The following is a 13,952-nucleotide window of genomic DNA, read 5'->3' as shown; positions in this document are numbered from 1 at the left end:
AAAAAAAAAAAAAAAAGTTACCTTGATGATGGCCCTGGTCCTTCCAAGGACATTGCGCACCTTAACGCATGTAAAATATGTAAGTTGAGGGTGGCTATTATGAAGGAAAACTTTAAAAAAAAATAAAAAATGATTGAAATATTTTTGAGAGGATGAGAATTACTTGTGAAATAATTGTTGAAGAGAGGGCAGAAAATAAAGAGAAGAAAATAATGGGTGATGAAGTCTAAAATTGCAAAGTGCTTAAGGAAGTGTAAGTCACTATTATATAGTTTTCCTACCCATCTCCTAGTCTACATTACAACCCATTAAAATCCTATTTGATTACATTCAAGCATGCTTAATTAGTGGAGATGTACATAATGGGCAAGCATATGGTTCTTTGTGCATACATGTGAATTCTCTTTGTGAGTGTGACAGTGTTCTTTGATGCTAAGTCCTTAATTTATATTCAATCTTTTGATTTGAGTGTGTGGACTATTTCTTCATGTGAGGGCACTTGTTTCATGATAGATAGGTGATGTTATTAACATTTTTTGATGAGAGTAGGAGAGCAAACTTAAATTTGATGAGTTCAAAGTCCTTCTTTGGGGTTAGAAGGTTAGAGGTATGTTGTTTATTTAGATAACTTGCATAATGATTAAGAAGTTTACTTGATGTTTTGAAATTCGTACATGGCCTAATTATTTGTATTAACCAAAGTGATGACATTGCTAGTATGAATTTTTTCTTGGGATGAGTTTTAATGTTTGCTCGAGGACGAACAAAAGTTTAAGTGTGGGGTGTTGATGTGAGGCTAAAAATACATATTTTCAATCATTATTTCCTCACATTTATTATTTATATTTGTCCTTTTTGAGCATTAATTTGATGGATTATGCTAAATTGGATATTTTATTTGTAGGATTAAATTGGTGGAAAATTGGAGAAGTTTGAAGCTTAAACGAATTAAAGATGGAAGGTTCAAGAAGGAAATCAAGCAGACAGCTTAATGGATTAAATTTAATAAAATAATATATTTATACATATGAGGCCAATGTGAACGAATTGCCAATTCAAATTGAATTTGGCTCGCTGCTGCCACGTGTCTATAGCTAACCGTCCCTCTGCCGCCAACAATTTGAAGAAATCCAGCGAGCAATTGGAAACCCAATTTAATTGGGTTTTGTTTTCCTAATTTGTCTTGAACTTAATTATTTTATTTAGGGTTTCTTTGTCTATAAATAGGGCATGAAAAATTATTCTTGAAAAAAGCCAAGAACCAAGATACAAGACACAATATAAATTTTCTTCTAGCTTAGGAACTTTGGAAGAGCCGTCGTGGAGGCCGGAGAATTGTGGTTTATTCTTTCTTCTCCTTTATTATTTATTTGTATTCGTGATTAATAAAAGATAGTTTAGCTATTGTTCTTAACTTTTTATGATTAACACAAGCATATTTATTTTAATAAATTTTGATTGTGTTTTTGAGATAATGAGTAACTAACTTTCATAACTAGGGTTGTGGGAACCATGAGCGATTAACAAAGTATGAATAGTAAATAAGCAATTCTTGACTAGTATTTTGCATGCATTGATAATTCTTTCGTTTAGAAGTCTTTTTAACGGTGGCCAACGTTAGAACTCGCCTTGTTACTACTTGCCGGACCAAGGAGGTAATTAACAAGAAAAGAATTATCAACATAGATTTAGTGTGATACTATCTAATAGGCTAGTGTCGATTGGTGCGAAGTAATAACTAAGCCAAACATCGATTATGATGTCTAATATGAGGTAAAGGTAAGGGTTAGTAAATTATACACACGTAGCCGGACCAAGGTGCGGGGTGAAATTCTCTAGATGCCGGACCAAGGATTTAGAGATATCTAACTTATCACTTTGCATGTAATACACTAGAAAAGGATTACTATTATTAGGATTACTGCGTTATGAGCTTATGGGGAACACATTCCTAGTTACTTTTCATAATCTGAATATAAATAAATACTTAGTTCAAAGCTATCTTTTTATTATTTTTATTTTATTTTATTTCAATTTAAATCCCCCATTTTTATAACGACTATCGAGTTAAATATTTACTATTGATAATATTCTTCCATATTCTCTGTGGGATCGACCCCGACTCATAGTTGGGTAAATATATTGCATACGATCGTTTATATTTCTTTTCAAGAAGTATATTTGAATGTTATCACTTATGAGATCTTGAAGCGTGTCGAAAAGGTCGCTTATGAGTTGAAATTGCCCAATGAATTGGCCTCGATTCACCCGGTGTTCCGTATTTCTATGTTAAAGAAGTGTATAGGTGAACCGGTGTCCATCCTCCCTCTAGAAGGTTTAGGTGTGGATAAGAACCTTTCTTATGAAGAGGTTCCGGTCGAAATCTTAGATCGTCAAGTAAAGAAGTTGCCTCCGTAAAAGTCCTATGGAGAAACCACCTAGTTGAAGGTGTAGCATGGGAGGCCAAGGCCGACATGAAGTCCCGCTACCCTCATCTTTTTCCCTCCTACTCGTATCCATAGTTGAGGTTAGTCGTCTCTCTTAATTTGGTATAAATTGAAAAATCATGTGTGTTGATGATTATGACATGATTTCCTTGTATGTGCATAAATTTTGTGAAAATTCATGCTTAAGTTGTATGTTGAATTTACATGAATTTTGTTTCTCATGATTGAAATTGCACCCATAGATGTTGTGTAATGTTGTCTTCATGAGAGTTGTAATGAGCATGATTGATGTTGGCTTGTTAACAAAATGTCTTGTTGATTTCTGAAAATATATGTTGATGCTCATTGAATATGGAAAAGGTAGTTCCTCCTATACTTATGTGAAGTAAATAGTTTTCAGCATAGTGATGTTGTGGATTAAATTCCTATATGATATGATGACATGATGTTGTTGATGTGACTGGTTGTGGTGCTGCTAGTATGAGTCATTGTCTCCCTAGAAAGAAGTCCAAGTGCCATTCGGGGACGAATGTTCCTAAGGAGGGGGTATTGTAACACGCCGGAAATTCTATGACTTAAGTTAGAGCCTCACCTTATGAATAATGACTTAAAAACAGTTTAAATGATGTTTCAAAACCTAGATTAATGCAATTGACTTGGTTTGGAAGAGTTAAAGTCTAAGCGTCAAGAAACGACCACTACGTCCGGAAACTAGAGAAGAATGTGTTATAGTGTGTCCTTAGGTTTTTGAACAGGTTTGGGAGTGTCGTATGATGGTATAATCTTGTAAAAAGGTTTAAATTAGGTAAGTCTATGTTCATAGGGTCAAAACATCTGGGTACGACCCTCCCAAGGACCCCCTATGGGTCCNAGGTTTGGGAGTGTTGTATGATGGTATAATCTTGTAAAAAGGTTTAAATTAGGTAAGTCTATGTTCATAGGGTCAAAACGTCTGGGTACGACCCCCCCAAGGACCCCCTATGGGTCCTTGAGGAGGACCCAAACATAGACCCAAAAGCTGTCAAAACTGCAGCAAACGACGAGACCAAGACTCACGGCCCGTAGACTGGTCGATGGATCGTAAGTCATGGACGTGAGCCCATACATAGTCATGGGAGACTTGACCCCCCCAAAAGGGAGCCTCAGTACCAAACAACAAATGACCAGCACAGTCTGTAACTCCACCTACGGTCCGTAGGTAGAGGGTCGTAAGTCCTGGCAGTTTTTAAGTTTTTAGTTTTTAGTTTAAGGGTCTTAGTTTTAGTTAGTTATTTAATTAAGGGTTACGATGGGTGGTTATTTAACTAATCACCATTCTAAACCTAACTATAAGACCCTAGCCCTAAGACTTTAACTCACACAACTAAACTCACAAGTCAAACTCATTCTTTCTCAAAAACTCTATCAACTAAGAACCCCATTGAAGAAGACCAAGGTTCATCTAGGGCAGCAAGGTTTCTATTTTTCCCCATCAGTTCTCAAGGAATTAACTAAGGTATGGTTGCTTATCACTCTTGGGATTCCTTTCCCCAAGAGGCCCCTTCAAGATGAATTTCAAAATCTCCAATTTCTAGGATTTCAATCCAAAAACGTGGGACTTTATTCTAAAGTGAAATTGATGTTATAAATTAACTTTGATTGATGTTATATGAATAATTATGAATGAATTTATGTTGTATTTGTGGTTTCTTGAAGAATTCCCTATGAGACCCATGTTTCTCCTTCTTTTCCTAATTCTAACACTAGTTTGTCTTGGATATTGATTGAAGGCTATGAATTGAAGGTGATGTTATATAATTCATGTTTGTATGATGATTCTACCCTAGGTTATATATAATTTCTATGAAATTAGGGTTGAGTCTTTGAATGAAGCCTTGAAGGCTATGAAGGGAATATGTCAATTGATTATATTGATGTTGATGATGTTATTACTTCATGAATTACCTTGTATTATGTATTGGTTATGAATTGTTGGTAATTGAAATATGAATGCCCCAAATAGGGCAAGAAGGTATGAAGATTAGTTCTCCTTTGAACTCAAGTATGAAAGGTGAATTACTTAGATTCTAATGTTGCTAAACCTAATGTGTTGTTGTGGTGTTGATGACCTACTTTCCTCATCCTTAACCCCTCTACACTTGAATTAGCTATAAAGCATGTATGTATGTGATGGTATGATTTCTATATGATTGAAAGGTAGTTATCATGATTATAGTGTAATGTAAAGTGAAAGGTTTACTTACTTGCTAGTGTTTCTAAGTGAAAGGATTGCTCTCGCTTATGAACACCTATGAACTATTATGATAAGATGTTTACATAAGAGTCTAGTAAAGGCTAATGTGAACTTATGTGATGACTAAAGATGATTACAAAAGGGAATTAGATGGTTAGCACAGAAAGGGCATGTAAATGAGATGGGGGTCTCACGTTTAGTAAGTCCGGCTCCCCACATGGGTTTCCTCACGTTTAGCAAGTCCGAATTACCCACGGTATGTGTTGTCTCATGAGATGGAAATCACCCACGTTTAGTAAGTTAGGATTTCTAGGAGAAATCTCCTTGACCCTTAACTATGTGCCCACATAGGACTTTAGCTTAGTGGATCCACCTAGATAGCTATGTACGAATGGTTACACCTTAGGCAAGTGTTAACCCTCTCTTTTCGATGTGGGAGTAGTACACCGGATTCCAAGTAGCTCTCATGGTCTATGTCGGTTATGGCAATATCTCTCTAATGTAAAACTAAATGAAGGTATGAAAGGTGTGAACTCTTACTAGGGCTTTCTTAAGGGTTTCTACATTATGTAAGAGAGGGTATGGGACTTCTGTTGCACATTGCACTTGTGGGATCCTAAGAGATGGTTGTAGTAGTGTTCACTTATGATTGTGATGAAGTATGATCTTATGTATGTATGCATGAAGTAGGTTGCTTAATGTGATACTTGGCTTTGAATAGGGTTATGGGATTCTATTCCTTGCGTTGCACTAGTATTACTTGGGTTGTCTACGTGTTCGGATGATATTATGTTGGTTTGTACTATGATGCTTACTTTGTGTGCATATTGGATTTACTTGGTAAAAAACGTGTTTTGACTAAAATGACCCTTTATGCATGTTTAAATGGTTTTTATGCATAGTAGCTATACTTAGTATGTGTGTGGTACTAACCCATTTTGTCTCCTTTTTCCCCAAACATTTAGGTTCGGGCCGTTGAGGATTCAAGCTTACTTCTCAAGACACTTGGAGTTGCTTCCCCAAGTTGGTAAGTCCCCAAGTCCGAGGACAAGACCCTATGATCTAGCTTCTATGTTTAGTTATTTTCTTATGTTGAAAGACAATGTTGTACTTTCCTATTTCTAGACTTCTTATTGATGTAAGGGCTAAGTCCCATTTTTGATACTTCTATGTCTAGATAGTACATTGTGACGAAGTTAGATTCTATTTTCATATATGAAGTGAAGTTGAACTTCCAAAGTAAAAGTTTTAAATTTTCCGTGTTTTTATTCTATGATGCATGCTATGGTGAATGCTAAGGGCTTGTATAAGACCTCTTAGAGGTCGAATACGCCGATAAAGTCTAGGGGGTGCTCTCGGGTCGTTACAGGAAGGGAGTACTTAAATTCACCTTCAAACCCAAACCTTTCTGAAAAGATTTCCAGAACTGTGCAGTAAATTGCGCACCTCTGTCTGAAATAATGGAGACCGAAACTCCATGAAGTCTTACCACTTCTTGAATATACAACCTGGCGTAATCTTCTACTGAATGGGTAGTCTTTACCGGCAAAAAATGGGTTGATTTTGTCATTCTGTCGATAATCACCCAAATAGAATCATGATGTCTGCGAGACCTTAGAAAACCAGTGATGAAATCCATATTGATTATCTCCCACTTCCATTTCGGAAGTTCAATATTCTGAGCCAAACCACCGGGCCTTTTGTGCTCTACTTTCATTTGTTGGCAATTTGGACACGTAGAGACAAATTCAGCAATGCCCTTCTTCATTTTATTCCTCCAATAAACCTCTCTCAAGTCACGATACATCTTTGTGGAACCCGTATGAATGGATTATATGGAGCTATCAACTTCTTCCATGATCCTCTCTTGGATTCCATCCACCATAGGCACACACAATCTACCTTAATATCTCAAAGCACCATCTCCCCCTTGTTCAAAAGCTAATACTTTTTGCTTATGAACATTTGCCTTTAATTTAAGCAAAATGGGATCTTGGTCTTGCTTTTCTTTCACTTCTGACACAAATGATGATTCAGCCCCATTTGTCACCACTATTTCTCCTTCTGTGGAATCCATAAGTCTGACTCCCAGGCATGCAGGTCTGTGCACATCCTTTGCTAACTCTCTTTTTTCTTCCTCAAGATGGGTGGTACGACCCATAGATAATTTGCTTAACGCATCAGCAACCACATTAACCATACTTGGGTGGTAAAGAATACGCATGTCATAATCCTTGAGTAATTCTAACCACCTCCTCTATCTGAGATTAATCTCTTTCTATGTGAACACATAGTGAAGGCTCTTATGATCAGTGAATATATCAACATGAACACCATACAAATAATGAAGCTATATCTTCAAAGCGAATACTACAGGAGCCAATTCTAAGTCAAGGGTTGGGTAGTTCTTCTCATGAACCTTCAAGTATCTAGAGGCATATGCTATAACTTTGCCATTCTGCATTAAGGCACGACCCAAACCAACTCTAAATGCATCACAATACACCACAAAACCTTAAGTACCTTCTGGTAAGGTTAAAATTGGGCAGTAGTCAACCTCGTCTTCAATTCCTAAAAGTTTTTTCCCACAAACTTCAGACCATTGAAACTTCACTGTTTTCTAAGTCAACTTCGTCAAAAGAGAAGAAATAGACGAGAACCCCTCTACAAACCTTCTATAATAGCCAGCTAAATCCAAGAAACTCTTAATATCAATTGGAGATGTAGGTCTAGGCTAATTCTGCACTGCCTCAATTTTCTGAGTATCAACTTTAATTCCCTCTCCAAACACAATGTGGCCTAAGAATGCCACAGACTCAAGCCAAAATTCACACTTAGAGAATTTAGCATATAACTCATTATCTTTCAAAGTCTGAAGAACTATTCTGAGATAGCAAGCATGATCTTCTTCATTCCTTGAATAGATTAGTATGTCATTGATGAAGACGATAACACACATATCTAAATAAGGTTTGAAGACTTTATTCATAAAATCCATGAACGTTGTTGGTGCATTAGTCAAACCAAAGGACATGACCAAAAACTCATAATGACCATATCGAGTTCTAAAAGTTGTATGTGGAATATCACATTCCCTTACTCTTAACTGATGATAGCCTGATCTGAGGTCAATTTTCGAGAAACAAGAAGCACCCTAAAGCTGATCGAAAAGATCATCAATCCTTGGAAAAGGATATTTATTCTTGATGACAATCTTGTTCAACTGATAGTAATCTATACACATCCTAAGGGAACCATCTTTCTTTCTCACAAATAAGACCGCAGCGCCCCAAAGTGAGACACTTGGTCGAATGAATTCCTTATCTAATAAATCCTTTAATTGCTCTTTCAACTCTGTTGGTGCCATTCTGAATGGCGGAATAGAGATAGGACGAGTATCTGGAAGAAGATCTATACCGAAGTCTATCTCTCTCTTAGAAGGGACTCCGGGAAGATCATCTGGAAAGACTTCTGGAAACTCTTTTACTACTGGAACTGACTGAATAGAAGATATCTCAACACTAGAGTCATTAACTCGAACTAAGTGATAGACACACCCCTTAGAAACTAACTTCCTTGCCTTAAGTTATAAAATGAAACGACCCTTTGGCACTACTGAACTATTTTTCCACTCTATGACTGGCTCATTCAGAAACTGAAACTTCACTACTCGAGTTCTACAATCAATTGAGGCATAACAGGCATGAAGCCAGTCCACACCAAGAATGACATCAAAGTCTACCATGTCTAACTCAATTAAATCAGCCATGGTACTCTTATAATTGACGAAAACAGGAAAATCACGATAGACTCTCTCTGCTAGAATAGACTCACCAACATGTGTAGAAACACTAAATGGTTCACTAAGTTGCTCAGTAATAACATCAAAATTCATAGCAACATATGGATTTACAAAAGATAAACTCGCTCCTAGATTTAGCAAGGCATAAACAGTAAAGTCAAAGACTTGAATCATACCGGTGACAACATCTGGTGAATCATCTTGCTCTTGGCCACTAGTGATAGCATATAAGCGGTTTGTTCCTCCGCTAGTACTGGAAGTAGCTTTTCTAGGTGCTGCCCTATCTAGTAGAGCAACTGAAGAAGACTGAGCTCTATTGCCCCCATTACCATTTCCCTGCTTGTTCTTTGGACATTCTCACATGAAATGCCCAGTATGACCACACTTGAAACAACCAGTGGAGCCCTCACGACAAATATCTAAGTGGTTCATACCATACTTGGCGCAGGCAGGAGGCTTACTGCCCCCTTGCGCCACACTACCTTGAGAATAAGCAGTCTTAGCTATGGAATTTTGACCATTGTACTCACTTTTGTTCTTAGGTGCAGGTGTACTAGTAGATGATGGAGCAGGTTCTGTTTCTGTTGGAAGGATGACCGGTTGGCATTACTCTTCTGCTGCTCGGACTCGTTCCCCGTCTTAGCCCTCTTGTTCTTGAACTCCTCTCTATCTCTCAGCTTCTCTTTCTCTACCTGCTGCACATAGACCATCAACCTCGAAATGTCCATGTCCCCAATAAGCATTGTTGTCCAGCCTTCTTTACTTGATAGACGGCCCAACCCAACAACAAACAAGCTCATTCTACTCTTCATGTCCTTATCCATCTCCGGAGCATATCGGGATAGTTGGGTGAACTTCAACCCGTATTCATGAACGCTGAGAGAATCCTGCTTAAGTATTAGAAATTCTCGTACCTTAACCTATTTCAATTCTCGGGGAAAGAAAACCCCCCCAAGAAAGCCTCTTTAAAACATGCCCAACTCGCAGGTGGTACATCCTCAGTTCTACCCCCTTTACACTGATCAAACCAAGTCCTAGCAACAATCTTCATCTGATATGCAGCTAGCTCAACTCTCACAGAATCAGTAACATGCATCACATCGAACACCTTTTTCAGTTCCTCAATGAAGTTCTCTGGATCCTCTACAGTGCTTGAACCAGTGAAACTTAGAGGATTCATCCTTAAGAATTCACGAATCCTTGAAGTGTCAACCTCTTCCTGTCGAGCTCCTCTCCTGCTGCCCAGCTTGGTTGGTCACAACTTGACTAAGCATCCTTATAGCCTCTCTGAACTCAGCATTGGTGACTTCTCCTTGAGGTTGCACTTCAGGTTCATTGGGTAACTCTTGTTCCTCAACATTCCTCCTAGCTGGACGACCTCTAACTGTTCTTCATGGAGGCATGATTATCTGAAACACGTACAGGCACGAATTAGAGGGAAACTTTTTATAGATAAACTCTTAACGCACGAAATGAGTATGAAAGAAGTGAAGGAATTCATAAATGTTGCAGCCTCCTAATTATAGATGTGGCGCGCTACACACTGATAACTAGGACTATACAGACACGGCTTCACAGACTCCCTAGGACTCTTGAACTCTGTGCCCTCATACCAAGTTTGTCATCCCCAAACCTACACCCTGGGCGGGACTGGCACTTGAAGACCATTGCTGGCCCCAAGCGAACCCTTGGCTTGGCTTACTAACTCAGCAGAAGACTTAACTCATCACATAAACATTTATGAAGAAACTAGAATGTTATAAAGGAACATTCAACTAGCAATTTAGACAAACTCAAGTCTTTAACATAAGAAATGAAAAGTAAAGACAACTTAAATAACTAACTGAATGATTGTCTATGAAGCTTCTAAAACAACTGAGATGGATGTTGGGACAAACCCCACAACATCTTAATGAACTAAACTAGAAAGCACTGAAAATAGATCCTCCAGAATGCAAGGAGGCTCACCGATTGAATCTGAACTGCTCACTGGATCAACGGTGCGCTGAAATGCCGATCCTAATTACCTGTGTCTGCATCATAAGACGATGCAGGACAATTGGCATCAGTACATTGAATGTACGAGTATGCGAGTTGGAATGCTAAAACAACATAGGCTTGAAAAGGAATCTGAAAGAAACTGAATAACTTACCTGGCTCAACTCAACATAATTGAACTCATTTCAATATAAAGTAATTTAAAACAAGTGCAATATAAAGAAAAGTTGTTTAAAAACATGATGTCAACTTTATGTGTATGCAAAGATACATATAACTCTGAGATGTATGTAAAAATACAATAAACTGATGTATATAAAAATACAATAACTTCTGTGGGAGTTTCTCTAACCGACAACCATCACATAAGAGCTATAGTGATGATACAACGATCTACCTACCGCTGCCAGCGCATCCTATACCCGGCCAAAGGTATAGGCCCAGAATTGCCTGATGAATCCACTAGTCTATTTCAGAAAGGATTCATCTAAAAAGTATGACCCTTTTCTACCCATGGTGGCTACATGGTTTTATGATGACGTAAGTAATCTGAACTCATGCTCGTCCCCATTTTGGTGCTCAATACTACTACAAAAATATACTAGCTCTTATGTTTTAAAAAAAAAACATACTTCTTCTGTAATTTGAAAGCTATCTGGGAAATCTCAGTTTCCCTGCTTGCTTCATTTAGAAAGCTATTACTCTTTTTGAAAACTAGCCCGAAGGCTCTTTGGAAATCTCAATTTCAACTCTTATATAAATGTGTAAAACATTTTAAATCTCTTTGGGAAATACTTAGTCCTCATATGTTTATTTGAAGAAAAGGATTTCAATATTACTCTTTACTGAACTCAAAACTTAAGTCTTAAAACAAAGTTTAAAACGTTTGTAAAAGACTTATGAAAACTTGAAATGAACTTAACTTACTTGACTATTGACTTCTCTTGACGTTGATCTTAACTGCTCTTGACTTGACTCTTAACTGATCCTTGAATTGAATTATGGATTCAAGGATTAAGATTTGTGATTGGAAAAGATCTCATGTTGTTTAGGAATGATTTTAGATAGTTAAACATGAGAAAAGACCGAAACTCAAGATTTATAGGTGTGTCCGCGATGCGGAGGTATAATTAAATTTTGGTTCTGAAAATGTCTTTTGAGGCAGAACACCTCGTGTCAGTTCCGCGACGCGAAGCTGAAATGTTCAAATCTAGGCACTAGGCGCGCGACGCGCGGCCACCCCTTTATTTCGTCTGACGAAATTTATTCTTCGTTTTCCAACCCCAAAATCACCCAAACTTGGTTCTTTTTTCAGATTGCTTTTAGATACATATACCCAGTAAAAGTACCTAAGAACCTAACTCGAAACGACCCTACAATGCGACATAACGAACTCAGAAACTTCCCAACTCAGTCAAATTCAAGAACAATATATGAATTCAAGAATAGGTATCAAGATCATCAATATTCATATGCTTTTAGGACGAATCCAAACTGAAATAAATATGCTTGGCACGTGGGAGAACAATCCCAACGTTATGAGAGCCTCACATAGCTGATAGAAGCAAATCATTGGCGAAACACCAACTTCCTTGATCGATCTTGTTGAATTTGCCCTTTTCTCCTTATTCTTTTCTCTTCTCCTTTCTCCTTAGCCCTAGCGTGAAATCCCAAATTCTAAAACTTACTTTAATCTAATTTGACCCATATTAAACTCCTAAAAATGGATTAAAATAATAGGGCAAATGAAAAGACTAAAATACCCCTTAAAATTCCGGATTGGACATTTTCCTAATCCAAGAACCCAACTTCTAAATGGCATAACTCACTCATACGAAGTCGAAATTGTGCAAACTTGGCGGCGTTGGAAAGATCGTTCCAAGAGATTTCCAACCATATCTGGAACTATACCTAAATCATCTTGATCTAGGAGTTATGGTCGGTTGAAGTTGACCAAAAACTAAATATTAACTTACTTGCAATTTTCCAGATTTCCTTATACTTTCCAAAATAACTATTTCCAGATTTTAAACCTCCTTCAAGTTCTTTCTAGTTACGAAATGTTACAAATTATGACCCTTTATTTGACATATCTTTACCTAACTCATTCAACTGAAACAAATTTTGAATGGGTTGGATCAATATCCCATGTTGACCCAGCCAAATTTGAATCAACTCGTCCATTTTCACTTTTATTTATATGTATCCAGAAGTGCATATGTTACATATATATATGCAAGATGTATATAGAAGTAGGTTGGTTCAATACATGAGAAATTATCATGAGTATTCCTTTGATATCATCCAAAGTGAGATCAATTGGAGTTGATTGCTCTTTTTTCAATTGAAGCAAAAGATCAAGAATATATCCTTCCATGGATTTTGGCCTATTAGGATTCTTATGTTGCTCAATGAGTTCTTCGTAAAACTCATCCAAATCGTGAAAAAAAATTTTAAGTCTATCTGTCAATCCAGTAAATTTATCAATTCAATAAAGAAGGGAAAAAATCAGACACAAAAATGCTAACGGACATGGCTTGAACTTTGGGTAAAAGATAATCAAATCTCTTCTTTTCATGTCCTTCTTCATCAAACCTAATACCAAAAGCAACTCTACAAATAATTGTAGTAGTAAGCGAAATCATTAAACTGCTCAAATTGGTGATTTGAGAATTAGCAGCTTGTTCATATATTTTCTTGATCATTCTTGAGACTTCATCTTTGCGAATTGGACTAAAAGACTGTACTTCCTTGAGACCAAATAAATGAAGTACACATATTTTTCACCTTTCCCTCCAATGATCATTGTAAGGTGCAAAACCAATATCATGACCATTGTAAGATGTTTTCTCCCTGTTTCCCTCCAAGGAAGTGAAAAAATTACACAAAAATTAGAAAATAAATAAAATAAAAATAGAAGATCCCTTTGAAAGAATAGGTACAGTCATAGATAAAAATGATTATAGTTACAATGAAATTGATATAGAAGAAGATTTAGAAATAGTAAAAGAAAGACTAAGCACATCGAAAAGAATAAATAATGAGATACCCCAAATATCATCAAAAATGAGTACCTCAAGGAGAATAGATAAAACTCCACAAAAATCAATAGAAGAAGATATAAAACCACATCATTACTACATAACGGGAATAATGAAACAACGAAAATATTTAATATTAATAGATACAGGACGAGAAGAAAACTATATTACAAGAGAATTAGTGACGGAAGATGAAATAATAACTATTGAACAATCATGCTCCGAACTACCAAAAGCATTAATATATACCGAAGAAACTACAGAAAAGGAAATAATCATCGGAGGAGTACCAATAGTGATAAAATTCAAAATATATCAAGGAAATGAAAATATCATCTTAGGAATAAAATGGTTAGAACAAGTAAAACCATATAATCTAGAAGACAAACAATTAACAATAAATTATGAAAATAAAAGGGTAATAATAAAAA

At 36.7% G+C, this 13,952-nt stretch overlaps 1 pseudogene; it reads right to left on the bottom strand.

The window, feature by feature from the left end:
* LOC125855865 (6,7,8-trihydroxycoumarin synthase-like) overlaps positions 1 to 13,952 on the bottom strand; it is a 62,956-nt pseudogene that overhangs the window by 14,994 nt on the left and 34,010 nt on the right.

The sequence above is a fragment of the Solanum stenotomum genome, chromosome 2, assembly GCF_019186545.1.
Source record: "Solanum stenotomum isolate F172 chromosome 2, ASM1918654v1, whole genome shotgun sequence".
Taxonomy (NCBI): domain Eukaryota; kingdom Viridiplantae; phylum Streptophyta; class Magnoliopsida; order Solanales; family Solanaceae; genus Solanum; species Solanum stenotomum.
The sequence above is the reverse complement of the archived record's forward strand: the minus strand, read 5'-3'. Positions and strand labels throughout refer to the sequence as shown.